The sequence below is a fragment of the Phocoena phocoena genome, chromosome 6 (genome assembly GCF_963924675.1).
Source record: "Phocoena phocoena chromosome 6, mPhoPho1.1, whole genome shotgun sequence".
Taxonomy (NCBI): domain Eukaryota; kingdom Metazoa; phylum Chordata; class Mammalia; order Artiodactyla; family Phocoenidae; genus Phocoena; species Phocoena phocoena.
In genome coordinates this window covers 43,010,115-43,020,683 of record NC_089224.1, presented here as the reverse complement: position 1 = coordinate 43,020,683, position 10,569 = coordinate 43,010,115, and the positions used below count along the sequence as shown (strand labels likewise).

Genomic DNA, 10,569 nt, shown 5'->3' with positions numbered 1-10,569 from the left:
AAATTATGAAAACAGTGGATGAAGACACTTCTTAGTTTATTGATTAGGAAGTTGAATTCCAGTTCAGGTAAGTGAGGTGTCCAAGAAAATCTAGTGAGTAGCAGAACCAGGACTAACAGCAGGGAGGAATTATATTCTTGTGGAAGGCAGATAAGCATTGATGACACACCTAAATTCTTAAAATGGGTCCACCATCTTCCAGCTGCATTACCTAGGGAAGTCTTTTCCTCTCTTGGAGCCTCAGTTTCCTCATTTATAAAATGGGGATAACTGGTTGGATTGTGATTTCCACAGGCTTTACACATGATAGCACATGTTAAGTACGTAGCACAACAAAACAGAGGAGGCCTGAAGCCACGCCAGCTTTCTTTTCCCGGTTGCCAGCTGCCCGTATCAGACCTGAGCTCCAGCCAGTGGCCCGCCTCTTTGCGTCATTAGCGCCATGGCTCTCAGCAATGCTGATGTGCAGAAGCAGATTAAGCACACAATGGCTTTTATTGAAAAAGAAGCCAATGAGGAAGCAGAAGAAATAGACGTGAAGGCAGAGGAAGAGTTCAACATTGAGAAGGGTTGTCTTGTGCAAACCCAAAGACTGAAGACTATGGAATACTATGAGAAGAAAGAAAAGCAGATTGAGCAACAGAAGAAAATTCAGGTGTCCAATTTGATAAATCAAGTGAGGCTCGAAGTCCTCAGAGCGAGAGATGGATGATCTTATCACAGACCTACTAAATGAAGCAAAACATAGACTTAGCCAAAGGGTAAAAGATACAACCAGGTACCAAGTACTGCTGGATGGAATGGTCCTCCAGGGTTTGTACCAGTTATTGGAGCCCAGAATGATTGTTCGTTGCAGGAAATAAGATTTCCCTCTGGTGAAGCCTGCAGTGCAAATCCCTATGTACAAAATCGCCACGGAAAGAGATGTTGATGTCCAGATTGATCAGAAGGCCTACCTGCCTGAGGAAGTAGCTGGTGAGGTTGAGATTTTTAATGGGGATTGCAAAATCAAGGTTTCCAATACTCTCAAAAGCTGGCTGGGCCTCATAGCCCAGTAGATGATGCCAGAAGCGCGGGGAGCCTTGTTTGGTGCAACCGCCAACAGGAAGTTTTTGGACTATGCCTGCAGGAGGTGCTGTCCACCAACTGCTGTGATGTGGACACTTCTGACATTTGAAGAAACAAGATGAGCTGTATAGCTTCCTCCTTGCTGTTCTCATATTCTGTATTTATCAGTGGATACCCTTTTTTAGCTAACGCCCCTGGCTGATTGGTAGCAATGGGAGAGCTTTGCTTAATATGATCAGGAAACCTTCCTCTAGCTTATCTGACAGTAATACAACTTCCCGCTGGTTCTGCAGCACGAAGGTGAGGGGTCAAATGGTGGGTGCATGAATGTCCTCGAGTCTCCTGCTGTCCACTGGTCCAGCGTCCAGCCTACAGAGGGGCGGTGTGTGGTGGCCTCTAGAGTCAGGTCACTGCTCTTTGGACTTCAAGTGCATGTGGGGCTGCATTCCTTCCAGCAGTAGCAGCTTCGCTGTTAGCTGTTTGGGCCTAGAAGTGTTTGTCTGTAATATGATTTAAGATCTAAGCCATGAATATGCTCTATTTATTAAAACGAAATGCATATGTGGAAAAAAAAAGTATGTAACACAGATACTGTCACATAGTGGATAATCAGTAAATGTTATTTCTCTTCCTTTCCAGTTGCTCTGTTACCTGGTGCAGAGCCTTACCAGTGTACTAGCCAGCATCTTCTCTTGAGTTACTGTAGTATATTATGTTTTATTACACTTATATACAATGCCATGTGTTGTTCACATGTTGAAGTCCTAACTGCTGGTATCTCAGAGCGTGACTATATTTGGAGACAGGGCCTTTGAAGAGGTAGTTAAGTTAAAATGAGGTCTTTAGGGTGGGCCTTAATCCAGTCTGACTGGTGTCTTTGTAAGACAGGGACATTTGGATACGTGGAGAGACACCAAGGATGCATGTGCACAGAAGAAAGACACTGTAAGGAAACAGTGAGATGGTGGCCACCCGCAAGCCAAGGAGAGAGGCCTCAAGAAAAACCCCAACCTGATGACCCCTTGATCTTGGAATTCCAGCCTCCAGAACTGTGAGAAAATAAATTTCTATTGTTTAAGCCATGCAATTTGTGATATTTTATTATGGCAGCCCTAGCAGAGTAATATACCTTCCATCTTTAAATAGAAGCTAAGCTGCTTGAGGGAAAAACTGCATTGCACTCATTTGTAATCAGAGCAGATAATCAACAATTTCTTAATGAATACTATGATTTTTGTTAAGGATAGATTTTTATTAAGGGTGTAATTTTTATTTGTTTTATATGTCTTTGATGTCTCCCATGGAGGCCCAGATATTGAGGTTACTGACAAGTATAACGTGATGATGAGGATTATGTATGATCTTTTTTTTTTCTCTTGCAAATAGTGACGAGAATTGTCCCTTTTATGAAGTCATAGGCGTAAATGCAATTAAAGCTGAAAAGATTATTCCTGGTTGCCTGTCTAGACATAGGAAGAGAGAATTAAATCTTCAAATATAATTTCTGAAATTAAGATTAATGACCAGTAGTACATGATTCCCTCATATGCTCATGACCTCATGTTGTTTGAGACTAAATGTGAGAGCTTCTCACTACCTTTGTATTAATTAATATGACTGAGTTATGGTAAATATAGTTAGGATATAACATTAACTTGTCTGTGTTGGAAGTTTGCCTTGTATTTTGCAGAGGATCAAAAACAGGTAATCATAAAAGAGAAAGTCAAAGGGTTTTTTTACTGAGTTTAAAAAATTACATTTGGGCTTCTCTGGTGGCGCAGTGGTTGAGAGTCCGCCTGCTGATGCAGGGGACACGGGTTCGTGCCCCGGGCCGGGAAGATCCCACATGCCACGGAGCGGCTGGGCCTGTGAGCCATGGCTGCTGAGGCTGTGCGTCGGAGCCTGTGCTCCACAATGGGAGAGGCCACAACAGTGAGATGCCTGCGTACCACAAAAAAAAAAAAAAAAAATTACATTTGATTCTCATTTTCTGGGTATGGAAAATATGGGAGAAAATGAATTATCTTAATTACTTTATGGAAGGGACATCAAGAGATGAAAAAATTCTGCAGGGTTTTCAATGTTTTCTAAGTCTGAGAGCTCAAAGGAGAATTTAGTGATAAATGAGAAATCCTCTGAACAGTAAGATAGCAAGTTTATTACTGAGAAAAATGCAGAAAATAGTTTTTAAGGAAATGGAGGGGGTTACTTGTTACATGGTCTTTGTTCCCTTAGCACATACATGTGTACACACATGCATACACAGAAGGAATAGTTTTCTAATGTCTTGTCATTATCATAATCTGCTGAATAATCTTTGGATGTTAATTAAAACCTCTGGCCCTCATTCACACATCTTCAGGTAAAAGGCATTAGAATACATAATCTAGAAAAACTCTAACATAGGTTTCAATTCTAGCATTCTATGATTCTTTTGTATCTGGAGGTATGGGAAAAAAGGGAGGGGATGAAAGTGATGTCACTTAAGGGGGCTACTGTTTATACTGGTTCTGCTAGTCTCCTAAAGACAGTCTCTGCCACGCATCATTGACTGGCTTTTGAGGTCAAACACCAAGCCTTATGCTTCAAGATGACAGGGTGCTATTCACTGCTGAATCTCGAGAACTAGAAGAATACCTGCAACATAGAAGACAGTCAAAATACTTGTTGGAAGAAGGATTAATGTTTCCAATGCCATTTTGAATCTGTGTGATCTATTATAGGGTTAACATGCCATATTTTTCAGGGTCATGTTGATGTATGTCTACTCAATTATTAAGGCATATGATTAGAGGACTAGAGAATTAGAGAAATGTAATCACGTGACGCTGCTAAACTAGACAAAATGATCTGAAACAGTAGCAAAATTTTAAAGAATGTTTTGTTGTTTTCTTCTCACATAGAAAACCAATAAACTTTGTTTTATCCTTCTTTTCCATCCCTTCCTTTTTTGTTTTTTGTTCTTATTTATTTTTTTATCATAATATACCGTTATTAGGAGCAAGATGTATTTTCTGAATGTAAACTCCAGAATGAGTTTACCTGAGGGCAGGGGCACTGTCTGCCTTTTTTTCGTGGACCTAGCAATGCAGACTCGCAACAGTATTTATTTATTTATTTATATTTTATTAGGACGGGGCTGCAGAAAGAACGCTGGGGCAGATCCACTACCTGTGAGCGTGGAGCTCATGGTGGGCTGTGAGCTGAGGCAGTGAGAGTGTGAGGTGCGGGGAGGGCACTGAGGTGGGGCTGGGGTCATGGTCAGGGTGGAAGCTGTGGGTCAGAGAGATGTGACTAAGCAGTGTCCCTTTGAAGGCCTGAATGAAGCTGCAGGGAGGAGTCCTGTCCTGGAGTGGCATCTCTCCTGGCCTCTACCACCTCCTGGCTCTGTGATCTTGAGCAAGTTTCATGGCCTCAGTTCCTTTACCTTGGCCTCAACTGGGGATCTTTAAAAATGCTGATGCCTGTGCCCCACCCAGAGGGTCTAATGTAACTGCCAGGGGATGTGCATGGGCATTGAGAACCCTGAAAGATCCCCAGAGGGTGCTACTGTGCAGCCAGGGCTGGGCACAAAAGTATTTGTTAAATGAATGAATAAGTTGAAATTTATAACCATAGTAAATGGTTACAGAAGTCAGGATATTTAGCTCAGTATTCATTAGTAGTGGGGAAAGGTAGCCTGGCAAGAAGGGAGGGAGGCATGCATGTATGTGTACATATATGTATGTATTTATATTTATAAAACATCAAGAGAAATACACTGATACTTCTGTTTTGACAAAACAAAAGCTCTGTATGTCTGATAATTTTCTTGGTCAAGTTCAAGGGAAGATTCTTATGAGTGAGAAAAGACAAAATTAAAAATGTTGAAACTTGTAGCCATTCTTTTGAAAAGGCTTTTTGATTTAAAAAGAGAGAATATTCTAAATATTAGCCATATGGCAAGAAAGAATGAAAGACAACAAAATTGTCTTGTAGTATGGTTTGCTTCAGACACTAGTCTTCTAGCAGGTAGCTTGGCATTGTCCTTCTCTCCTAGTTCATTATCGCCACATTTCTCTGGATGTCTGAGTTTGGTGCACACTTTCTGTGACTTAGGAGCCTGATGTCGCTGAAAAGCGATGTAAGAACAATCATCAGAATGGGAATCAGCCCAGCATTCTGTCTCAGTAGGAATAAAGAGGAAATCAGCTGCCTAATGAAGCTCCTTCTCTGCCCCCTGCCCTTGTGAAAAATAGCAGCTACAGTATTTCATTATGACTCTGTGTGCTTTGCTTCTCACCCTTCCTTGGTCTGAGAATCAAAGGCCATTTCTGTCATATCTCACCCTTGGAGTTCTCATCGTCACTCATGCCTTCAACTATCACCTCTATGCAGATATCTCCCTAAATCTGTATTGCAAGTCCCATCTCCCTCAGCCCTTGCTACAATCCTGCCTCTCAATGAAGCAAGTTTTATTTCTTAATTTTGCCTATTTTGACCTTATAGTTGCATGTTTTAAGAGAGTCAGAATCACAAACAATATTTTATTCTGCTTTTTCCTCAAAGATCAAATCCTTAAACCTTATGGACTGGACTTTTATATTTTACCTCTTAACAGATACACTGCAGGGACTAAGGCACTTTTAGGAGTAGGGAATGTCAGAGCCATTTGCTGGCTTCCTTTTTTACTTCCTGAATAAAAGCACTGAGTAAGTGTGACATGTATATCACTTTAATGTTGAGACTGCAGAGTAAAATTTAAGAGATTTATTCTCTCCTCGAATTTGACTCTGAAAATAACTTGTACTAACATCAGGAACTTTGCATCCTCATCTTTGTAATTGCATGGTTCCCCCAGTCAGATTTAAGACATAGAAGTGATTGCAATAGAAAAAAAATATTTAAAGAATGCAAAAGAGTAGCTCTGTATTAATACATTTAAAGTTTATATTCAAAGAGCATGTTTTTGATTAAGTATGTCCAGGCACTATTTATATATCTCAGAAAATCTTAAAAATTTATATATGTCTCTGAAATTCTTAAGTTTTATAAACTACAACTTAGTCATTCTAGTCTTATATCAACACTTACTGAGATATCTCCATGACTTACCCAAATCCCAGATTTGAAATAAAATTTCATCTATCCATCTATGATATATAAATTTAAAATTATGCATGATCCATGGTGCCGGAACTTTACTCCTGCAGGGAATATCTTTTTCCTGAACAGGACTTTCTCATTTACAGGGTGCTTATCTCCACCACGCCTTTTAATCCTCCATTAGCCTCATACTAATACTGACAAGCGAGGGCCATGAATTTGTCATTCTAGCCTTAAATATTCTAGAAGTGCATTTCCTCTCCTATAGCCATATAAAGGAGATCATCTCCATCACCATCTCTGTACCATAAGCATTCAGATTCTGGATTTGCCTTTGTCTAATTGTATGGTTCGTTTCTCCTTCACTATGGTTGATCACATATTCTATTTCTTTATACAATATGTCACTCTGGCATCTCTCCATGAAGTATTTGCATTGCATCTATATAGCATGAGTACCTCTTGCCATGTAGTTTGACCCTTATAACCACCAGAAACTTATAAAACTTGCCTATGGTTTAGCTTACAGACTTTACCCATCAAATATATATTTTTAAAGTCTTACATTTTGAAACAAAAATCATTAAAATGTATTAAAATTGATTTTAGAATAGTTTCATGAAGATGTTTGACAAGAGTGTTTGGCAGTCTATCCAGCGAGAGACCAAAGTGAAGACTTCCTCTACATTGCTTTCTTTAGAACCTTAGATTTTCTCTCTTGTGCTATATTTAGATGTGTGGCATGTTTAATTTTCTGCTCCTGTGCCTCACTGTGCTTCTGGTGCTTATTGTAATCCAGCTAGTGTGTCAGGCCAAAGTGTGAAGAAAACTTTAAGTTCTTACCTGAGTAAGCCAACTTACAGCAGCATGAAGACCTCCTGTGCTGGGTCCCGCTCATCCTTCTTTTCACTCATGCATTTCTGACATTGCAAACGGAAGTCAACAAATTTTTTTCTCAATAAAGTAGTTCTAAAAACTTAAAGTGTTTTGCTAATTCATCAAGAATTGAGATGGTAGTGACATAACCAGATTAATCAGATGGTAACAACTGATAGTTAACTTTAAATATATTCAAGGCAGGCCAATTCTGTTCAACTCATTTCAAACACATCTTTTGAACACCTATATAGCCAAATACTGTATTAGGTTCTGAGTACACAGGGACAAATGAAGTACACTCACTGTGTACATTCTAACAATGAGAGTAAGCATACAAACAAAATAAATTGCAATGTTTTTCAGTAAGTAGAATAATGAAATTATACACACAATGCTAAAGTAACCAGAGTATGACATAATTAATTTTGAGGTCAGGGGAGCTATGGTGAAGTGATTCTCTACAGTACTTCCTGGAAGGAGTGATACACAAACAGGATTTTGAAAGATGCCCAAGATGTCAGGGTGGGGTCAAGTTTAGACAGAGGGAAGACAACTGGGTATCCTAGTCTAATCCCTATGACCTCGGATAAGCTCTTATGCATACAACAATGATCTTGCCTGTTTTCACACAAACACTTTTTCACTTTAGCTATTTTTTAAAAGATGAATATTTTCCTACAATTGTTTTAAAAACAAATTCATAAACCAAAAGACAGATGGCTTTGACTTGGGATGCTGTACTGTAATATGAACAGTATCCTCTGGATCTGTGAAATGTGGTAAGCCTGGTTTTAACCATCATTTAAGAAGACAGCAAGGAAATCAGTGGGAAATAGTAAAAATACAAAATGAGTATGAATCAAGAGGTTAATTTCCCATTCTGGCACCAAGAAGCTTTTGATTTTGGTTATATTATTCATCCTCTGAGGGTTTAAAATTTCTCATGTGTAAACTGCGGGGGGGGGGGGTTGTTATCTAGGATATCTCTGTGGTCTCCTCTGCCTTTTAAAGCATTCTCTGATTCTACAGGATGGTCAGGACAGTGAAAATAACCCAACAGATGCAGTAGTGGAGGAGTGAGCACAGCCTTTGCAGCCAGCAAATCTCAGATTGAACCCTGGCTGAACTTCATCAGGTTGAGGGATCTAGGGAGCATGGGCATCACTTCATTAGTAATTCTCATCTGCAGAACACCTATTTTATAACACTGTGAAGATTAATACAATAACATGATCAGCATACCTGCAGAGTTCCTGGCACATAGTAGGTACTTAAATGTTAATTTCTATTTCCATCTTCTTTTGTTCTGATTAGTAGAAGCAAGTCAATCTCTTCTATAGGGAGCCTCAAATATTCAGGTGTTAAAGACCAATTATTCTCAGACTCATATACTGTCTTGTCCATACTATGGCCAAGACATGGTAGGATCAAGTGAAGCAGAGAAATGTATTAAGGCATCACATAGCCAGGATATTTGATATTTGATAACAGTGTTTTTTAAAAAGAGAAAGTCCTTTAACAAACTCTTGCCCTAGTGACCTCGCTGCTTTTCAATCTCTCCTGACCTTTCAGTTGTGCCTGATTATTAACACTGATACCATGCAACCTGACTAGTCAGCACATTTGCTGATAAAGGAGTATGTCTTACATAATAATTCTCTTGCATTTCACTTCACAGCCAAGATTTATTAACCAGGGTTTTGTTGGTAGGAGTCTTCATATGAAAACTTGGATGCTTTTATAAGGACATACTGTACTACATTTGCAGAAAGAAAGTTTCATAAATTATTATAAGAGGTAGTATAGGTCAGTTGGCTCCAAAATAAGCTGAATGCAGAGTCTCTAAGATCTAAGGTGGATGTCATTCCACCTCTGTTCTTCCTGGGGATGTTCTGTTTTTGTTTCATTCTCTTTGTCCATCAGTTCAAGGCCTACTTTCACAGAAGCTTAAATCCTCTGTTTTTTGGTGGACGATTTGAAGAAGGGCACCTCTGGCTGGAATGGGGAAGATCCTTCCATTTCTTGTCAAATACTATGATAACATATGATAACATGTTTCTAACAACCCCTTAGTAAATGTTGCTTTACTAAGGGGTTGTTAGAAACAATGACATAGCTGTCTGCTTGGTATCCTGGGAAGATCAGGGTCTTTCAGATCAGACAGATACAGGTTCAAAGATCAGCCCATCACTTAATAACTGGGACTTTCAGTGATAAGCTTATTTTCTCTGAGACTCAGTTTCCCCAGATGAGGCTAATTATAGCTTTCACATGGGATATTGTGAGGATAAATTGAGACAGTAAATGTAAAGTTCTAAGCAATATCTCTTGCATAAAGATATAGTGCTCATTAAATGGAGGCATCATAAAAATAAAACTTGAGTGCAAAGTGACAAATAAAAAGTGTTGGTCACTTCAGTGATGGTTCCAGTTCCCAAGCAAATGACTATCACATACATCCTATAAGAATAAAGTCTTTTTTCCAAACAGGTGGTATTTCAACTCTCACTCTCTTGTTTGAATAAACAGCAGCAAATAAGTAACCCCAAACTAGACTTTTTAAAAAAGAGAATCTATGAGAGAATTTTTTTTTCAGTAGAACAGAATTTGGCAAAAGTTTTCTGGTCGCCATCTGAAAAGTAACTACTGTGAGAAGGCAGGCAGATTTATAGGACATAAGTAACAATCTTTCAGCACAGTAATAGTATGTTGCGAGCAAACATAAGAGAAGCCACTATAAAAATTGAAAAGGATGTTACTTTTCACATCTAGGGTATGTTTTCAGGGGAACATGTTGGTATGTGTGGCCAGCATGAATATCTGTGATTATATGAATATGCTGTGATTACCTGACTGATAGTGAGCTTGCTAATGTGACTGACTGGGGTGGGGAGTGCTGGTTTGGAAAGGCAGGGATACATTGCCTTCACTGAGACAATAGGTTTTTGACCTGCTGTACATTTCCCACAAAGTCAAATAACTGGTGATGTTGGTCTTTGGAAAAACAGCCAGTGACTTTCTATGCTAATAATCTCAATCCCAAACCTACAAAATTCTTATACACACTCCTTAGAATGGTAGTCAAAGGCATTCCATGAAAAAATAAGAAAGGGCTTCCATCGTCAAATAAATTTGGAAATGCTGAGTATTGTGTCCCCATCGTGGATCAACACAGTATAATATAATAGCATATGAAAAACTCTGAGAAGTCCTACAGTGAAAAAAGCTAATTAATTAGGGAATGGTCCAATCGTTACCTCACTTTAAACTGATGTCCTTTATCAAGAAAACTTTATATAAACGTCCTCTTGAGTAAGTGATCTGGAAAACATGTTTTGGGAAATCCTGTCATTGGTACTCAGGGAAAAAAATTATATATGTGGTAATATGAAGGAGTGAGTTGCTTCGGGGAGATGGACATTTATAATTCCTCATCTTCTGAAACGTACTCCTTGTGCTTTCTCTGTAAAGATATTTTAGAGTCATCTGTGAAGAATCTATTGTAATCTTTTTGTTCTGGCTTATGACTAATTTTCT

At 39.0% G+C, this 10,569-nt stretch overlaps 1 pseudogene; it reads left to right on the top strand.

Moving 5' to 3' along the window:
- The first annotated feature begins 442 nt into the window (after nt 1-442).
- LOC136125037 (V-type proton ATPase subunit E 1 pseudogene) lies at nt 443-1,190 on the top strand (annotated as a pseudogene).
- Nucleotides 1,191-10,569: the final 9,379 nt, after the last annotated feature.